We start from the raw sequence: 7,374 nt of genomic DNA, 5'->3' as shown, positions 1-7,374 counted from the left end.
AGTGTCTCTCAACCCCTCAGCTGATGGCCGCCATGGAGGACCCTGCTATTTTGAAGTAGTGGGATGCAGATTGTCTACACACGCCCTACTTCAACATTCAACATTGAAGTAGGGCGCTATTCCCATCTTCGGATAGGAATAGCAATTTCGACATCTCACCACCTGACCTCGATTTCAATGTCGAAATAGCACACAACATGTGTAGACTTGACGCGTGCTATTTCAACGTTGTGCCAGCTACTTTGAAGTAGCTGGCTAGTGTAGACACACCCTATGTAATGAGCTTTTGTGGGTCAGATCCACTTCTTCAGATGTCTGAGGTCTAGCTGAGATATCTGAAAAAGTGTGTCTTACCCATGAAAGCTCATTATCTAATAAATACATTTGTTAGTCTTTAAGGTGCTCCAGAACTTCTTATTTGTGAAGCTATAAACTAACATGGTCACCCCTCGGAGACTCTTCTATATCTGTAGAAAGCAAATATGTAGATCCTTAATGCTGATTACTGTATTTTCTATTATATTTTATTCAAAAGAATACATTTTCTTTAAGCATATAAGGAAACACTTGGTGGAGGAGAGGCATATATATATTTTTATTAGGTAGTGTCCCAAACATTCCCAAGGGAGTCTACCATATTTGCACCAGCATCTGCTCTGCGAACTGAAAGCTTTGCTTCTATAGCACATTTTCTTTGCCATGTTTTTGTTCCATTGACCGCCCTGAATATTTCAGTCAACTGTGTTGCCTTGCCTTGCCCTTGCAGTATGATTTTATTTTGCTGTTATATTTTCTTTTTCTGCTTGTCCCCTTATCCACCTGGAGTGACTCCTCAACCCTACCAACATCCATGGGTATTTTGCCACTGGTGTCAGTGGCACCAGGCTGTCAGTGACTTTCTCTGGGACTAGTCCCATTGAGTTATCTCAGAATAAGAGACGACTGGAAGTCACCTAGCGTCAAGGAGCCCTTGTCTGAGGACATAGGGAGGTAAGAATTGAATGAATATGGATCGACTCTTTAAGGGCGCCAACACACCGAGATGCCATGTGGGGAGCACATACTGCCTGGGCCATTACAGCACGGGGCTCCCAGAAGGGAGGAGCTTGTCAGCTGCTGAGCTACCCCAAGAGAAGGGACATGACTGCCCCTAAGATGAGGGGAGGCTGCCGCATCGAGAGGGAGCCAAGTAAGGAACCACCCTACTCCAGCTGCGTTGTCAGTGCCTTGGGTAATGTGTCCTCTGCTGCCTGTGCCCTGTTCCCTTCAGCCTGGTGTCTGGGCTCCCCTCTGCAGCCCAGCAGCCTGCTGCACTGATCAGCTCGTTTGATCAGGATGCCCCACTCTGTCTGACAGGGTCTACTCTTCCTGGCCTGCTTCGCTCTGCCCTCTGTTGAGTCCTACTCCTGGCGTTACCAAGGCTGTAGCTTCTCAGACATCTTTCTATACACACATTCGTCCATCTTTAGTGGAGCCATTTATTCTTCCTCCTTTGCTGGTGAGCTTAGTTTTGTGTCATCAGCAGAGGTGACTCCATCCTTTGCCAGGGAAAGCATCCATTCTCTGGCAGACGTCTGTGATACCCTCTGATTGTTTCCCTCCTCTCTGGGCGGTAAGCTCTTACCGTTACAACTTTCTGCCGCACCTATGGCCTATCAGAAACAGAGCTGTTATCCCAGAGTTCTGACTCTACCATGAAATGTACCCACTGCATCTGATATTTACTGCAAGAGCCCAGCACACATCCGACACTGCTTTCTTTCACATTCCAAGCACATCTGTGCCACTATCTTCCATGCAAGACAGGCCAGTTCTCCCCATTTGCCTTTATTTCTGTAGCTTTTTATACCACTTACCTTCTCACTGTAAGAAACTCTCTCCCACAGTAAGAGATGTGACCTGGATTCTGGGCATCTGTTAGTATTTCAGGCAGCAGCTATCCTGTGGAGAGATCTCCACTCCTGTCTTTGAGAGCTGTGTCTAGTTGTATTCTTATGTTACTCTGGCACTTATTTTGGAAACTGGCATTTAAAAATATATATATATGAGAGAAAGCAAGCTAAGTTTGTTTCTGCCTGGATTCTCTCTTCCAGTTAAAGATGAAGTAACCAGATGATAAAATCAAGGTATATTTTTCATTTAGAAAATCAGAGCCTGCAACTTCCAAATGAAATTAACAGTACATCTTCTGATACAGGAGGGTGATACCTTTTATTTATTTTATCTGTGTGACTCAGCTGCAGATGAACAGACATATATCACCTCTGCAGCTTTTTCTAAGGTATACATTCATATATATAGATGTGTGCACCTTCTGTCAGAAATGAAGTAAAGGTTAATTTGACTAATATTGTGTCTCTGACAAAAATCTCACTAATATTTTTAGAAAGTAATGTTTTGAATATTAATAGTTTTGAAATTATGTTTTGTTTTTGTATTGTATTGTAAAAGTTGAAATTGAAACAAAACTTTTGGATTTGTCAAAAACCTCTTTTTCTTCCATGGAATTTTGATATTTTTTTTCCAGTTTGCAAGAGTCACATTTTGAATGCTCAAGTATCAGAGAGGTACCCGTGTTAACCTGTGTCTTCAAAAACAACAGGAACTCCTGTGGCACTTTGTAGACTAGCAGATATTTTGGAGCATAAGCCTTCATGGGCAAAGACCTTCTTCACCAGATGCATCTGATGAAGTGGGTCTTTGCCTATGAAAGCTTATGCTCCAGAATATCTGTTCGTCTATAAGGTGCCACAGGACTTCACTTTGAATGCTCAAAATCATTCATAAATCTTGCTTTCTTCCCACTGTCTTGCTTTATAAAAGCTTTTCAAACCATCCTGAGCTGTTTACAATACTCTGTCTCTTTTGCTTTCTCTGCATTGGTTGTATAAATATCAGCTGTAATTCATAATTTTCACTTGAGCCAGGTGTTGCAGTCAAAAGTTATCTCAGGTTTGGCACTGGGTTCTCTGACTACAAAACATGCCTACAAGATATCTGTTAACCACCAGCAGTTTATTGCCCTGACCAGCTTTAGCAATAAACCCTTAACTAAAAAGCAAAGGCATCATAGGAAAGCATCTCCCATCCCTTTGGCTAGCTAGGGCCCCAGTCAGCTGCGGACGAGTGGGAATTCTCTAGTCGTCCATGGCACTGGCGCCATGGACCATCGGTGAGGTCTGATTTGCCATAGTTTCTGTGCCGCTTGTATACAGTTTTTCTCCCTCATTATGCAGTTCCATTAGGTCACTCGTTACCAATTATGGTATTTCCTTAGCTGTCAGTTATTGATCTGTTATTGGTTCTATGACTTCTTGTTCTTTAACCCTACTTATGCGTTTACCATATCTCAACATACAAGATAGTGGCATGTCTGCGCACTTCCTATTATCTCTATCTGCAAATTGTTCTGCTACAACGCCAATGCTTATCTTGTTTGGTAGTTTTCCCCTGAGGCTTGTTCCTGGCCCGTTAGACATGGGGTGGAATGTGCCTCATCATCCCTAAGCTTTCATGTGCAAACTTCTTCCTCAACTGATCACCACATTCCACCCCTGGGTGATGCAGCAAGGCATCTCACCCTTTGTACTCTGATTGGGGTGCCAGTCATCCTAAAGTGACCTGGCTCTGCACCTGTTGAGATAGGCGTGCCATGTGGTTGGCCAGATGACGTACATAGCATGTTAACACAATGATTACAATACAAACTAATACAAAACCTACTAATACAATATCAATTGGGCAGAAGACCAGGTTAAATATGCTGGTCCAGGAGGAGCTGTACCCCAGAAAAAATGTCATACCAGTGGTGTCTTGACACTGATTCTAGCTCTTCTGTGAGTTTAAGGAGTTTTCCCTTTTGGTGCATTATATGGAGGTTGGATGCTTTTTCATTCGAAGGGCTCCCTTATAATTCTGTATAATTTTATTAAGGGTTTGGATCTGGTTCCACATAGTTTGCCATTTTGACCCTAGGGAAAGGGTCCAATCTGGGGACAACATTTTGGCCACAGCCTTAGACTGCTGTATAGTGCTCTGGCATAAATATGGCCTCCTGCTTCTAGGGCAGAGGAGTTACATCTGCATTCACGGATGGGGGTTGACTGGGTGTTTGATTATTCCAAATAACAGTGAGAGTGGATACTACACACAAGCACCCCACAGGATTAGTGAGCACTACAGTGGTCTGAATAAATACACCATCCGTAACACATTCTCCCATGGTGTCAGCTTCTAATTTGTGAGGTTCCAAAATTTGGTGTTTAAAGGGACACATCCATTCATTTTGAGCCCACTGTTCACAGTCTCGGTGGTCTAATAATTGCCCTTCCTGGGTAATCCAGCGAGCTGGGCTTCAAGGGCATCCAAACTGGTGTCCCCATATAACAGGGATTGGGATGCACTCATATACAGGGAAGACAGCTTCACTGTGTGTTAGCCAGTGGCCGAGTAATGTGCAGTGAGGTATTCCCCTGGGTCCTAAACAACCCAGTTTTTTACTGTTAGAGCAGGGAGCTCCTAGCACTCTCACTTACGGCCAGGCTGTGGTAACCAAAAGGTTACAGTTCTTTTTATTGTGCCGGCTGTGTTGCAGTGACAAAGAGTAACAGCAGTCAGGCTCAGATCTTAACTAGTTACAAGTTTATTAAGCTACAGTTATAAGCGTGCGGTTACAAAAGGCTATTGTCTACTTCTTATGGTAGCAAAGTACAGGTGTTAACAGGTTACGTTACAATCCAATACAAAGATATCTGTTACCATCTAACACAATGATATCTTGATACAACGACATCCAGTTACGAGCTCTAATTCTTTAACTGTGCACACCAAAAAGGAGACCTTAACATGGGTATATCTTACCCTCCTTGCGTCTCTCGATACCAGCATAGCCAAGCCGGATCGGTCACTCAGTTCTGCAGAAAGACGAATATGAAGTTGGGCATCCCCAGTTGCGGACCTCGGGAGGCAATCACCTGACCCGACCAGCAGGTAGTTGGTGGAGATGCACTCAGAGTTAGAGTTCTGTTGGGCCCACCTTTATACCCCCTTAGGTTATGTATTCTCTTTCTTATCTATGGTGCCAGATCGTACTGGTCTGTCTTTTGTGATGCCAGTTTTTACAAGGGCAATTCTTACTTAATTTGCACTTGTAAGACAGGAGATAAGCAATTTGGGAGGACAGGACATTCTTTTGCAGGGGCGGAGATTACCTCTTCTGGGATGGTATGTGTGTGTGCATCAAATCCATCAATGCCAGCTGGGGTAATTTCCTGAGGTTCCCCCCCTTCCCTTGTTGAGAGTTTGTCCTGTTAGCCTTTTATCTGTACTTTCTGTTTCTCAGGGTCATGATGAGCTAGCACATCTGGGCCTCAATGAGAGACATCAAAGACTGTGCTGTCAGCAGCTGTTCCATTCCCTGTGTGCTTGTGAGGCACCTCAGTGGGGGGGGGGCAGCGAGCAATCTGGTTTGTAAGGGGGAGACTTTTGTCTGGCTACACTATGGGAAACAGATCTACAATGGATTTACCCCCTCACTGGTCATATGACTTGTGAGCAGATTATTTTAGCAAAGTGAGGTTACACTCTGGGCGCCATTCTTTACATGTGGTGCAGATTACCTCAGGACCACCTGACCTCACCCAAAATGTCTGGTGCTCATACTGAGTGCTCACAAATGTTTGCATAGCAGTACAACTGATGGCTGAGGCTATTTCATTTGTTAGATTGACTGCTCCTTGTACTAAAGTCTCCAAAATCTGTCACATTTGGACCAGAGGATTCCTAGCTATTTCAAGGGTGCTGACTTGGGCTTCCTGGTGAGCAGTATTAGCCCGTCCCTGGCCCTTTATGGTCTGGCTAGTAAGTTGTCGCATCACTGCCAGCTTATTGCAGACCACTGCCAGGTCCATGGCATTAAGGGCAGCACCTGCAGTTCCTAGTGAGCCTAAATCAGTCCCTCCATCCCGCTTCTGTCTCTTACCTTGAGTACAGCTAGTCAGGCAGAGAAGACGGGGGGGGGGCACTGTTTAACTCATGGGTGTAAACATGTGATGTTTATTTCCCATACCATGTAGATGTGTCATTCAAAGAAGGTGCTAGGAAAAACAACAAAGGTCTTGGGTGTTCTAGCCACTGAAATGGAGGGTAAGGGGTGCATGGTGGTCTGGACAATAGATATCCAGAAGGTAAGGCTTCTTCCCAATTTATATCCCATACTCTGTTCTGGATTAGGCTTGGGGATGTCAGTGCAGTCATAATAGGAGGTTTCACCAGAAACTGTTTCCCAGGTGCTAAGTGGGTGTGGATACCGGCATGGGTCACAATCATTACTGCCCACCACCCCATAAGTATTAAAACAAATGTTACCTGCAGTCCATCTGTGGCATTGTGGATGTAGGAGACACCTTGGTTGGTTACCTCATTTCATGTACCTCAGTTACAAACACACTGTCCTTCATCACCAACATCCAGTTTGTTCCTGGTTTCACAACAACCAGGTAGTAGAAAGTCACATTGTGGGAGACATCAGGGATACGGACTTGTTGATGTTTTTTCCCCAGATAGCAGATTTAGGCCACCCTCTGGTGTTAAACCGTGAACATCAGTGGGCACCATAGTCAGTGGTGATATTCTTTTGCGTGGCCCCGGGTCTTGACTGGATACTAACTTTCCAGGACTGGAGGATCAGGTGTTCAGATACAAATCCCCTTGCATGAATGAGGGGCACAACCCATTTGGCCAGGTCTGGGAGGACTTTTTCACCATCCCCAGGGGTAGGCTGACAGCAAACTGGGAAGCAGAAGCACCCACCATAACAACTGAGTGCTGGTGGCTTATTGTATCTTGTGCAAACGTGCCGGAAGACAACATTATAAGGGAACATCATTAGCAGTGAGCATCCACCATTTAGCCCCTGGGCCTTCAGCAATGATTTCTGCAGCCACCAAAGGACCGGGATATCCAGACCTGCTGACCAATGCCCTCTAGCTCCTTAGGTGCATTTCCAGCAGGGGGCAGGGCACTAGGGCCACCTTGTTCCTGGAAGCTCTTGTGAGGAGTACTACCTGCTATTAAACGTGAGCCCACGTTACGGCAGGCTAGCCCCAGTACCGGCTTCCACCCCGCATGTCCTGACTGCTGATGTGCCCAGGTGTCCAGGAGGGATAGTTCAGTTTGGTCAGGTGCAGCTGTTACTGAATGCACAGCTGGTAGAGCATCCACAGCTGCATTTAGCTTCGCTTCTTCTCCTGGCTTTTGTGTGTGGGCATCTACATGGGACACCTGTATCTCCATGTGATGATGGAGGTCCCACAATTCCTGCCAGATGGTGGCACCCTAGACTGAGCTTCCATGGATTTGCCAGTTGTTCTGAGT

Source organism: Carettochelys insculpta, chromosome 6 (assembly GCF_033958435.1).
Source record: "Carettochelys insculpta isolate YL-2023 chromosome 6, ASM3395843v1, whole genome shotgun sequence".
Taxonomy (NCBI): domain Eukaryota; kingdom Metazoa; phylum Chordata; order Testudines; family Carettochelyidae; genus Carettochelys; species Carettochelys insculpta.
The sequence above is the reverse complement of the archived record's forward strand: the minus strand, read 5'-3'. Positions refer to the sequence as shown.